The following is a 12,259-nucleotide window of genomic DNA, read 5'->3' on the forward strand; positions in this document are numbered from 1 at the left end:
ATGAATTTACTCCTCTCAAATTGACTTGTATGGCAGAAGTCAACTTATTTCCTATCCTCTAATATTTTTTTGATGAACTCGAACAGAGAGAATTCCAGAGTGTATCCTCAAACATGCATTCCGCCACATTTTGCTGTGGGTTGATTTAAGCGCATTTATATGAGCAATAAATTGTAATTACAATGTGTAAAACTAATTGAATAAACCAGTTTGAAAGTTAATCATATATTCACATTCGGTTGCTGCTGTTTTTTTCCCATAGCTTTTATTATTACCCATAACAAGAGCAGAAAAAAGGCTTTAATGTTAGATAAAACATATATTTCATCATTCCATTATGATATAAATTGCGTTGAATGAGCTGCGTTCATTTTATTTTGCGTTCAGCATATGTCCGACGGCAACTGGAAAACAATTTTAATGGAAAATGTGGAAATTGCGTTGCAAAAAGCGTAAGGTCAAATTCAAAATATTTTGTTGTCCATGGCTTTTTTCACGTTGGTCCAACGACGAACTGCTTTGAAATGTCATGGTGTGACAAACTAAACTGAAGGCAAATCTAATTTACAATACATATATTAATGGCATTTCAATGAAGTTTTGTCGGTTCCCGGAATTTTCCAGTCAAATTTAGAGTAGATAATTGTCCCTAGCGGCACGCAAACCTAATGATTACATGGACCCATCGTTAAATTGCTTCATGATCAAAGCGGGCTTTGATAAAGTTATGAACTGCACATCTTTTATGAGGCTACAGATACAGAAGCACCGTTTTGGACCAATGGATCAAACGAGGGGGCACGTGTGAAGAAAATTGCTTTTTTCTCCAAAAGACAGACATCACTTTTTACACTTTGATTATTATTCATGATGTATCAAAACAACGCTTCGTGGTATTTCGGCGTCGACATTTAACATGCTACACATTGAGCTCGGCATCTCCCAGATTCGACCACTTCCGAAGAAGTTGATGAAAAATTCAGCACGATGTTCCTTTGCGCTGATTTTTTTCTCGCTCTCTTTCGCTCTTATTGATCTGCCTTTACGTGATGCGATTAAAAATTCAAAAGGCAACACACTACCCGAAAATCTTCACTTCATCATAAGGCCTTCGCTACGTAGATGCAACAAACCAGTATCGTGTTGAGATTTCATCTCTGGATTTCCTCCGTTATCGAGTAGATTTGGAAATACAATGGATATCCTAGTCTAAATGGTCGCGAGAATACAAATGAAATCTTTCGAATCCAAAATAGAATTTCCAATTGAAAAATCCAATTAATTCCGATTGATTTGTCCTTGAAAATGGAGAAAAGCGACGGATGTGCGACTGTCAGTTGATCGACTATTTTTGGATTCAGATGCATCATCAAAATATTAACTCTCATTATATGAATAACATGCGTTTTTTCCGCTTATTGGCGCGTTTATTACTCAATTCAAAAATAAACGATGCTCATTTAGCACATTTTTCTTTGGAGAAAAAAAAACACGATTCACGACTCCTGCTCTGTGAATGAATGGATCGAAAATAGCATTTCAGTTGACTTGATCTCCACCATGCTTGTGGCATTCATCAATTTTCATGTGAAATCGAAAATACTGATTCGACTCGCATGCTTCATTATGTCGTGCAGTTCATTCCAAACGAATCGTTTTGTTGAACAAATCCACGAACAATTTAATCACATTCAATCGCACATCTTCTGAGAATATTTCGAATTTCATCAAATATTCACATCTTTCGACTATCGATGAATAATGTACACGAAAGCAAAATTAGAGCTAAGCAGCTGACAAGCACAATGCCACACCGTGTACAATTGCTTATGTCCGCATCGCAAATGCCATATATAAAACGTAGAATAATTTTCAAGGAGATGAACAAGTTTTTTTCCGTTGGTTGGTATTCAATTCTTTTTTAGGTATATCTATCCTAGTTCTTCTATCTGGGTCAAGTCATAGTCTGTGTGACCGTTTTTATAAACATGGTTGATAAAAGGTGCATTGAAAGTGGAAAAATCTCTCGAAAAATGTAAATCCCATGAGAATTTTTCCATTCCTTGTACCGTGCTGTGACAATACATTGCAAAATTGTTTGCATTTGAATTTTTAATATATCCACGTGAAGAGGTGTAACTGTCCATTCAAGAGTACAAATCGGTACAAATTCAAATGGTTCTCTGTTTATCACTTGAATCGATAAAAAATGGAACAAGGAACACACACACAGAGAGAGAGAGAGAGAGAAAGACAATCATTGGGTTGAAATTGTGAACAATGGAAACCAAACAACATGGAAACAAAGACCAATTCAATATTTATTACTTTTGAATTGCAATATTTATGTATCATTTAATATTTATTCAAAAATGTTCAAGTTTTGTCTGTCAGGTGATTGGATTCTGGACCCAATATTACTTCTCAACCGAAAGAACTTCGGAAAAGTTTTCAAGTGTTCAAAATTGTGGGTGTGCTATGGAAAAGTTTTTGAAAATCCCATTTCCATTTCGAAAAGCACCTTTCTATTTGATGACAAAATTACTATACAAACAGAATATATACTGCGTTTCAAGTGAAATATACAAAAAATGTGGAAATGTGGTTTGGAATATTGGAGAAGATGCTCGTCATCTGCAACATTTATATTTTCCATTTAATGAAAAAGGTAAACACTTTAGTAGGCAATAACCTTCACCGAAATTACATTTCAATTCATCTAATTGCTTGCTCATTCCGTTTTTGCGGCAATCAATCATCGCACAACTGAAACTCTATAACTCTGGTGTAGCTACGTAACCATTATTTCAGAAAAAAGAAACGATTTTCGGCGAAAATATTGAAAAGCCGAGAGAGAGAGAGAGAGAGTTAAAGGAATACACAAAGGGACGACACGTTTTGACGAAGTCTACGGCGAACTCATGAACTATCGAAAAGTCAATACAAAATGATACGAGAGTTCGTGGCGCTGCGAGCGCTCAAATGATGTTTGCACTGAAGTGTCGTCAGCTTGGGAATACAAAAAAAAATCGCGATGACGGATGATCATTGGGACTTAAAGCGATTTCGTATTTATTGTAGTTGGCCGTAAACAATTTCCTCTCGCGCCGGTTTCCGATTCGTGCACGCTCGTTCGCATCGACAGAATAATTTTCCAGATAAATTCATGAGGGGAAAAATGGTTGCGTGATGACAACGCAAATTATGCTGTAAATATAATGGATTCAATGAAATTTTCGGTGGAAATGAACGAAAAAAAATAAACGTTATCCGAAATTTCATGTATCTATCCGAATCGGACGGAATTGTGGCATTGTGAATATTTTTTGGGAGCTCTAACGACTGACGATTGATGTGGCTATCTCAGAGAATGAGAGAGTGAAGGAGAGGGAGAGAAAGAGCAGCTAAAATGATTGGAATCATAATAATTTTAAATGAATATTTCATTCTGTCTTTAATAAAGACTCTTTATCTTTCTCGCCGAAAATCTCTCAATCCCAATTGAAAAGCACTCTCCTTTGCTTTTTCTCATTGAAGCGTTGCTTTCAAATTATGCTCTAATTAATGATATCAGTTTTTTTTTGCTGAGTTTGTTGAGAGTTAATTGAAACCAGATTTTCGTCTGAATGGTTTGCTGAATTTTTTTTCGGATTACGTGCTTTGCGAAATGTTGAATGTGATGTCAGGCACTAAAAGGCAAAAACCTTCGGGCGAATTTTATGAACAGGCAAATGGAAGATAAAAGAATCGACAATGGGGAAAAAAATGATGTGTGAACAAGCCCGTTTTCATTTTTCTTTCTTGTCATATTTGCGGCTACATTTGTCGTCAGGGTGACGCGCATTACATTTCACTTTCATGGCATTCTATCTGAATTAATGTATTCAATTACTATTTATTGTCTATGTTGCATGCATATTGGGCGGTTTCACGTGCGTGCTTAATGCCCATTGAAATGTTAACATAATTCGAGAAGAAAAACAAGACCATTGAAACAAACACAAAAAAATTAACTCCATAATAATGATATCAATTGCTGGTTACTAAAGCAACTAACTACCCTTGCTCATCGGTCGATCTATTTTGGTGCGGTCAAATCTTGTGCAATGAATAAGGAGTCGACTAAATTTGGCGTCTATTGAATATTTTTTTTTCCATATTTCACTTGATACTTTGTTTCATGTTGCCCGTTTGCGTTTGTTTCTGTGCACTCGCACACAACGAATAAACTTCGGCGTCAAAATAAATGTTCACTTCATGTCCGTTTGGCACACAACAACGATACCATCCAACGAACAAAATGTCTTCATTTCAACTTCGTTTTATATTCATACAATAGCCGCAATAAGTACCATGTTTTTTTTGTTTTCTTAAATTGTTAAATATTTATTGTGATTGTATGCGATGAATGGGAGCACGCGTTCGCGTTAACATTCGCATTGTCTGTGTGTCATATTGTGGCTTCCAATCCACTTCGATTGGATCGATGGAAAGCTCAGAGTGGCCCAAAATCAACGACTCCGCCATATCACCACAAGGCAATAAAAATAAAGTGACAAAAACATTGAGACGAATTCATTACGCTGAATGTAGAGCGCATGAGAGTAGGGGAGGTTGGTAAAGAGAACAAATAGATGTAGATTTGTTTCATTTGGTATCATATCCATGCTCTCGATAACTGTGCTTCGGATGAATTGCATTCTATTCGGATTGATATTTCTGAGTAAAAAAATCGATGAGAAAATCTAAGACAACCAAGTGAATCGATGCTACTGATGATAACGAATGCGAAACGAATAAAAGCGGAAAATTGAAATTTATGTACATCAATTGCAGTAGCATTTGTTAAATTCGAATCTATTTATGTGCATTTCAATGGGGAGACAATTGCATCATGAATATGTTTCGTCACATAGACGAAAGGATGTTTGTTGGACACATTTGTCTGGCTGAACCAGCTAATGGCCGATCGCTTGTATAAAACAAGCGAATTAGTTGCATAAAGCAACGAAATATTGAAACAAAACACAAACTGAAAGAAGAAAATCTAAAGAAAACATGCAAAGCTTTCTTCAGACCACATATCGCTCGAATGCCGTCGAGTCTCATCCAATTAGGTTTTGAAATGGTTTCAAAACTCCTCTGGTTAAACGTGGAGTGCACCACCTAAATGCTGATTGCGAATACACAATTGTCATTTATACGGTTGCAATTATGGCATCATTATTTATGAGCATGTATCGTGTGCGTATCTGTGTCACTTCCTTTGTCATATTCTAACCAATTCAATGTGCCTGTGTAAAACACACACATTGTATATATAAGACGATGCCGTAACAAGAATCTATGACAATCGGGCACGGAAGCTTTTTAGTTTCATAACATAAAAATAATTTCGATTTTACCATTCGCCTCACACAACGGTTGATATAACATATATTCGTTTGTACCTGTCTATTTATTTATTTATTTTGATATGCATGCAACTGAACACTCCACACTCGAAGTGCAGTGTAAAGCACGAGCAGACACAAAAATCTAGTACACATTACATTCCGAATACCAACTTTTCACTATCTTCATCTTACAATGTGAGATTTCTGCATACGAAAATGCATCCATCATTCAAGCTACCGGAAGATGTGGGCACAAGTTATGTCCAGGGACAATTCTAGTAAGCTCATGGCAGTCGACTGTGAATTGCAATACTTTTCCTGTACTTCACCGCAAACAAGTATGAAATCAAGCTCAGCTGACAGTGTGGAAGTTGTCATGTGCATAGTTTCGAATGCAGAATGAGTGTAACGGTAACGATGTAATACGAGAATGATGCGAAAAACTACAAATACACGCTGAGAAGTGGTTGAATTCTATGCTCATGCTTCGCTCTCGAGTTTCGAGTTGGTTTTGTCGAGAAATGCAAAGAATTGACGAGAAGGAGTGAGAGACAGACAGAGAGAGAGAAAAGAGGGAGAAAGAATAATAAGAAGAAAAGAATTGTATTCGATTCAATTTTTAATGTCGGTCTCGATGTTATTATTCCATCTCTTTCTACTTCGCTCTCAACGAAATAGATTTGATACCGCTTGTTCTCAGACAATTCAATTTGATTTGCACTTCAGTTTCCATTTTTGTTGCCATTTATTATAAACATTCTTGTGTCGATATTACAACCAAAAATCATCAGCTAAGTGAATGGTATATGGTATATGCGTATCTATTTTAATTTTTCCACATTCGAGTATGGAAACGGATAGATTTGCTTTCATTCATTTTCTTTTTACATTTCTGTTGGTTGAATGAGTGGCATGGGGCCCAAAAGATACGCTCCACTTTGAATTTGTAATATCCCAATCCATGGGAAGCGCATTTATTCCAAAAAAAGGAAATTACATATACATTTGGGTAGAGTAAATAAAGCATAAATGTTACACACACTGAATATCATGTTTGCTTTTTTCCTCACTTCAGAGAGCAGAGAATAAAAAGGGGTATCCTTACCTTCTTTTTGAATACGGTCCTTGTTTTCGTCGTCAGTAATGTTTGCTTTTGTACTAGGCAAACAACAGAAAAACGAACCTTTCTGAACTCTAACACTCAACTGCTTGCTGTACGTAAGTATGTATGGCGACGGATTCGTGTGCTATCGCGTTTTTTGTTTGGTAGACAGTTCGTATTGATTTATCAAATCTGAAAAATTATAGCATTAATCGATGTTTGTTTTGATTGAATATCGATTGTTCAGTTAAGAGTGTATGTGGCCCGTAGTCGTCATCATCATTGTACTCGTCGTCGTTGTTATCGTTGTATGCGAGGGAGCGAGCGAGCGACCGAGCGACCAAACCGACCACCACCGATGATGGTTGGTATATAAAACAATGAGGCCGCCGATATATCGTTCTACCAAAGTGTTTTAATTCGATTAAGTAAATTCAACTGACGTATACGTTACACATCACAAATAAATTTCAGCCCAAAACGCGTTGCATTTCATTCGTGAACAATTTTTCTTTTATTTTCTACAAATATTCAAATATTCTCAACACTTTGTTTTCACTATGTAAATACGCACATGACTTTTCATCGTGTTCATACGAGCTTTTCCGATCCGTTAATGTTTTTGTTTCTTTTATAAATAACGTTACGATCGAGAGCGCAAAAAAATGCGGTCAATGAACTTTTCGGCGACTTAGCGCTTTATCGTCTGTTTCGATTTGCAAAAATCGGCTCTTTATATTTCACCACGAAATAAATACAAACAGAGTCATCTGAAAATCACACTAGCTTGAATCGAGAATCGAAAACCGAAAAAAAATATTCTCATATCCAAGATAGAAATGGGTTGTTCGTTCAATAGTCGACTTTTCGACGATTACACCGTATACCAAATGAAAATGTTGACGGCTATACTCCAAATTATGTACTAAAGTATTTTCATGAAAAGCGTCTTGTGTTATCATAATCACATACAACTGAAAATGATTGCACGTATGTAATTTGCGTTGTGTGCTGGCTATTGAGTGTATGTGTGTGTACGCGTGCGTTTGCCGTACGGAAGCCGCATCATATGGTTCGCTATAAGTTGAACGTTGTGTGAAATTGACGAGGAAAACTCGACAGAGATGATGCTCTGTGAAGTGTTTCGTTTCGCTTCCTTTCGATACGAGTCAATTGCTAGCTTTAGCACATGGGATTGTGTATTGGTTAGAATGTAGAAATTTGTTTTTTTCTGCGAACCTATCTTCAATACCCGCTTTTCATCCATTTTGCTTCTCGGACTCGTTCGCATATCGGTCGGCGGGTTGAATTGAACACGCTTCAGAAGGATTGCATTGTACGAGTACTTGTTTTGTGTATCTTGCTCAAATGTGTATTTGTATGCGATACGAAATTTTGAACCTGCGCACAAGCGTCCACAATCCGACAGCACGCGTGCTTTTCACAGCCAAAATAGCGATATGAGTGAATGTGTCTTGGAATTGAATGTCCTACGTGAAGAAAAATTGCTGGCAAAGTTTTTAAGCAATGCGCTTCTTTGTGTACAGACGTTACATTTTTTTCGTTCTATTTTTCTTCGGATGCAGTTACTGTTGTTGTTTCGTTCGGTCGCTTCTGACTCCATTTAGAATATCATTCGTATTCAATTCAACGGATGCTCATCAGTTCGACGGCGATATCTCATTTCGGGCAAATATCACTCGGATGCTTTGGAAAATGTCTGTAATCAGTGAACGCCGCAAAAGACGCAAATGAAGGAAGATGATACTGTGAAAGTACTAGAAAAAAAACCGCCACCAACACCACGAATTCGGGCCAATGATTCATCGCTGAATGCAATTTTTCATTGTGCTATTTTGTGAGTGCGTCGTGAGCATTGTTGCCATTGTATATGAATGGCATCAGTGAATATAATTTTGGTTCTGTTTCTTTATCTCTATGGCTTGAGATAAAGTCGTGCCTGAGATGGGGATATTTGAAATTGAAGTGCATGTGATAAAGCAAAGCTATTTCCAAAGAATTTTCTTTTAAGCAGCAGTGTGTTCATTTTTCTACTTCATGCCATGGAGCCAGGGTGATGATGAGCATTGATTATATTATTATTATTGGGAACACTCGCTGTAAGCTCCCATTTAATCCGAATTTGTAGCAAACAAAAACGAATTAACGGTTCGATGGCAAGAGACAATCCAATGCAACGCAATCCAAATGGAATGGTCCCTTCAATTTTCCCCTTCTGAAGCTAAATGAAATAGTAACTCTTGAAAAGTATGGCTTTTTCCCTCACATTTGATTTTATATCTATAGAATTCTCTATGGTTCTCAATGAAAACGACATTGAATAGGTTTGAACATGGAGAAGTATGTTGCAAACACATAAATGGACTCCCAGCAACTTTTTCCAATTTTCACCCATTTTCATTGAATAATCTTTTGCGCATTTAAATGCTTCGTTAAAATTCCTTTAAAGTTTTTTGCACATCGTCCACTCTACTGAGAAGAGAGAAAGAGTTAACAGATTTAATGGGAATTCAGTTGAAAATCAACTTAATCTATCCATTTAATTAAATTATAAGTTGTATAATTTCCAAAATCGAGAAAAAGAAATTGAGAATACGATTGAATTATGTGATTTTGTTCGTTCAAATGTTCTGTGCATGCTTCGCAGCCTGTGCGAGCGCACTCAGACACACAATACGTGCTAACTCATTCAAATGGCATGCAAAGTACACTTATTCAAATCAATTTTCGAACAGCAACGCTGAAAAAAGAGAGTACAACGACCCGAGTGAAGACACACACGCCGAACAGAAAAAAAGCAACAACTCTGAACAACCGAAAAAAGGCCACGCTTCAGAAGCCAGATACCATGTATCACGACGCACTTTCATTTTTATCTATGAATCAAACGAAATTCCACAGTCAAGCGAATGAACGAGCAATCGTTTCTTTATTGTTTGGTCATGTCGATCATGTATGACGCGTCGGAAAAAAAAACAGCACACACCGTCGGTGTATGGACATTGCGCCTGGAGGAAAACCATCAAAAGTGAAACACATTGAAATAAAGAAAAAAAAACCATGGCATTTTTTTCATGTCGGAATATGTAATGATAATCACGGATTCAAAGACGTGAATTACAGAAGCTAAATCGTGCGTACAACGCATAGATTCAGGCACACGTGATGTGCGGAATTTTAAACAGATTCTTCCTTTCATATCGCTTTTTTCGCTTGCTTTGGCTTTGTCCGAATTCTCTATTGCACAGTTGCGTACACACAACACCGAAAAAAATGACGGGATTTCACACAAAGATAACGCACACAAAAGGGCATGAACTGTTTATAATCATATATGTGCATGGTGACAAAGAAAAGGAAGAAGCATCTAATACATGGATATGCTTGAATTTTGCAACCTCTACACTAATTAAATTAGCACGTCTGGGTCCGGTTTGCATGCTTTACAGCAATCACCACTAACCGGATGGCATAATAAAATTTTCCGACGAAAAATACTGGAGCTCCTTTTGGAAAATAAAATATATATTCCGTTGAAAATCTGTTAATTTTTTTTCGTTTGTTCGTCTACCACGTAGCAATGTCATATCATTTTCCATTCATATCAGCGTGCAACAGTGATAATATAATGTGGAAAAAAAACACGTAAAGAAATTTTGCCATTTCAATGGAAATTGAAATTCATTTTCGGTGGTCAAAGACCTTTCGCTATGTGTATGGTTTTTTTTCTCTCCAGCCAAATAAACCGTAATTTGTCCGAGCCGATATCATTTTCGCCTTCTTCATCGTTAAAAAGCGTCATCGTTAACAGCCACAGTGCACTCGCTGACCCAAACAAAAGAAATGTGACAACTTGGACAAATCAACAGAAACGGTGACTTCTTCTTGATGGAAATAATAAATGTTTTCCATTTCAATTTCATGTCATTTGACTCCATTGTTTTCGAATTTGTTTTTGCTGCTATTTTGTTTGTTATTTCATTGGTTTATGCGGAAAACGAACGCAAAAAAAAATCAACTCTTTTGCCATTGTTATAACGATTATGTCCGGTTCGAATATGTCTATCTCTTGTTACATGTTGTGATGTGTCAAATTCTTCGTCTTCTTTCTTCGTTAAATATACAAATTGTTTTTGTAGTGAAAGTGTTCGAAAAATGATTTTTTTTTTCATTTTGAATGCATGGAACGGAATCCCATGAAATCACTTCTTACCGTTTCTTTTCGATCGTGCATATTTGATGATTGTCTTTTTTCTCGTATGTGTGTTTGAACAACGCACTGAATCAATGAAATCCACGAAAAGAAGCGATTTTTTGTTCATTTTCGCAAAGTGTTTTTTTCGGCGTCGTCGTTGTGATTTCGAAAGTAAAACTAAACCTTTTTTCCGATTCTCATCAATTGAATTGAGTGTCATCATTAATCCCATTCAAGTGATTTCGTCTAATTTGAATGGGAAATTTCATCGTTCGACTTCATCGATCAGTTTTTTTTCTTCGTTTCTTTGAACTTCTGTCTCTTTTTCTTCGAGATATATGTTATCAAATGTGGCACATGCATATTTAGTGAGCACTCAGTTGATGTGTGTCTTCTTTTTCGGATGTCTTCAGATGACGACTGACGAATCAAACAAGGTCATTTCAAACTATATATTGAATATCGTACAAAGAATGAGAAAAAGCCACATTTAATAAGCAAAATATTTAAATAAATTTCTCTATATTTATTTTTTTCCTCGTTCTGTTTTTTTATCTCTCTCTCTCTCTCCATATTGTTGGGCTTTTCACTGGGTGTTAGTATGTTTTGGCTTTTGGTATTTTTATGAGTTTTTGGGCGTGTATTTATGGTAACAAAAATGCGATTCTCTTGATCAATTATTAGCTGTTGTTCAGCTTTGAAGTGACCAGAAGAAAAAACTGGTGTTTTGATTATGCATAATAACGGCTGCGACGACCAAAACTCTTAAACTCTTTCATACTTATTACGAGAGAAAAGAATATGGTGCTGACGATGGAATTCGGTCAGCAGTCACATAAAAATATGACAGCGTGCGCGCACACGCACGCGGCAAAGAGAAAAAGAGCACAAATTCAAACCAAACGGGCTTGACCCACACACGCACACACACTTGCGTACAGACACGGGCCAAGTGGATCGAAATCAAATTTATTCGTGGTTATCTCGCGCAACGTGTCATCTGACGACTGAATGCAATTAAATAAATGATTATGTGACTCAAAGGTCGATCTGGTCGCATACAAGCAAAGTGCATTCATTGTGTTCAGAGTGTGAGAGAGGGAAAGACACGATGTAAACATCAATGGAAAGCAAGTTTATATCGAAACAACGGGACAAATGAAGAAAAAAACTAAAGCACAAAATGAACGATCTACAGACATTGTTCATGGTTACATTTCTTTGCTCTACAAAGTATATCCAAAGCTATTTGAACGTGATGATCATCTTCCATCTCGCCAACATACACATCCATCGCGGCTGTAGAGCGATGCGATGTCGCCAGCCAGCTAGCAAAGAAATGCTATGTCGAATGCAGAACGAAGAGAGAAGAAAGAAGAAGAAGAAGAAAGCAAATGCTGAATGAAAAAGAAAAGCCACTACCAGTTGCACTCGTTGTAAGCTCGTGTGTGTGTATGTATGTGGCTCAGCCATTGAATGAACGCATACACGATCGTGTTCTTATGTGTGAGTGTGTGTGTGTGTGTGTGTGTGTGTGTGTGTGTG

At 36.9% G+C, this 12,259-nt stretch overlaps 1 protein-coding gene across 1 annotated transcript in view; it reads right to left on the reverse strand.

Annotated features, from left to right (window-relative positions):
• The window catches only part of LOC129570877 (uncharacterized), a 33,719-nt gene extending 26,294 nt beyond the window's left edge, over window positions 1–7,425 (reverse strand). Inside the window, exon 1 of the mRNA XM_055450604.1 lies at window positions 6,502–7,425. The gene's annotated coding sequence lies outside the window, so the exon portion shown is untranslated. The remainder of the gene's footprint in view (window positions 1–6,501) is intronic.
• Between the last annotated feature and the right edge of the window lie 4,834 nt (window positions 7,426–12,259).

This window comes from Sitodiplosis mosellana, unplaced genomic scaffold (assembly GCF_009176505.1).
Source record: "Sitodiplosis mosellana isolate CC-2019 unplaced genomic scaffold, AAFC_SMos_1.0 Smas_scaffold_1, whole genome shotgun sequence".
NCBI lineage: Eukaryota > Metazoa > Arthropoda > Insecta > Diptera > Cecidomyiidae > Sitodiplosis > Sitodiplosis mosellana.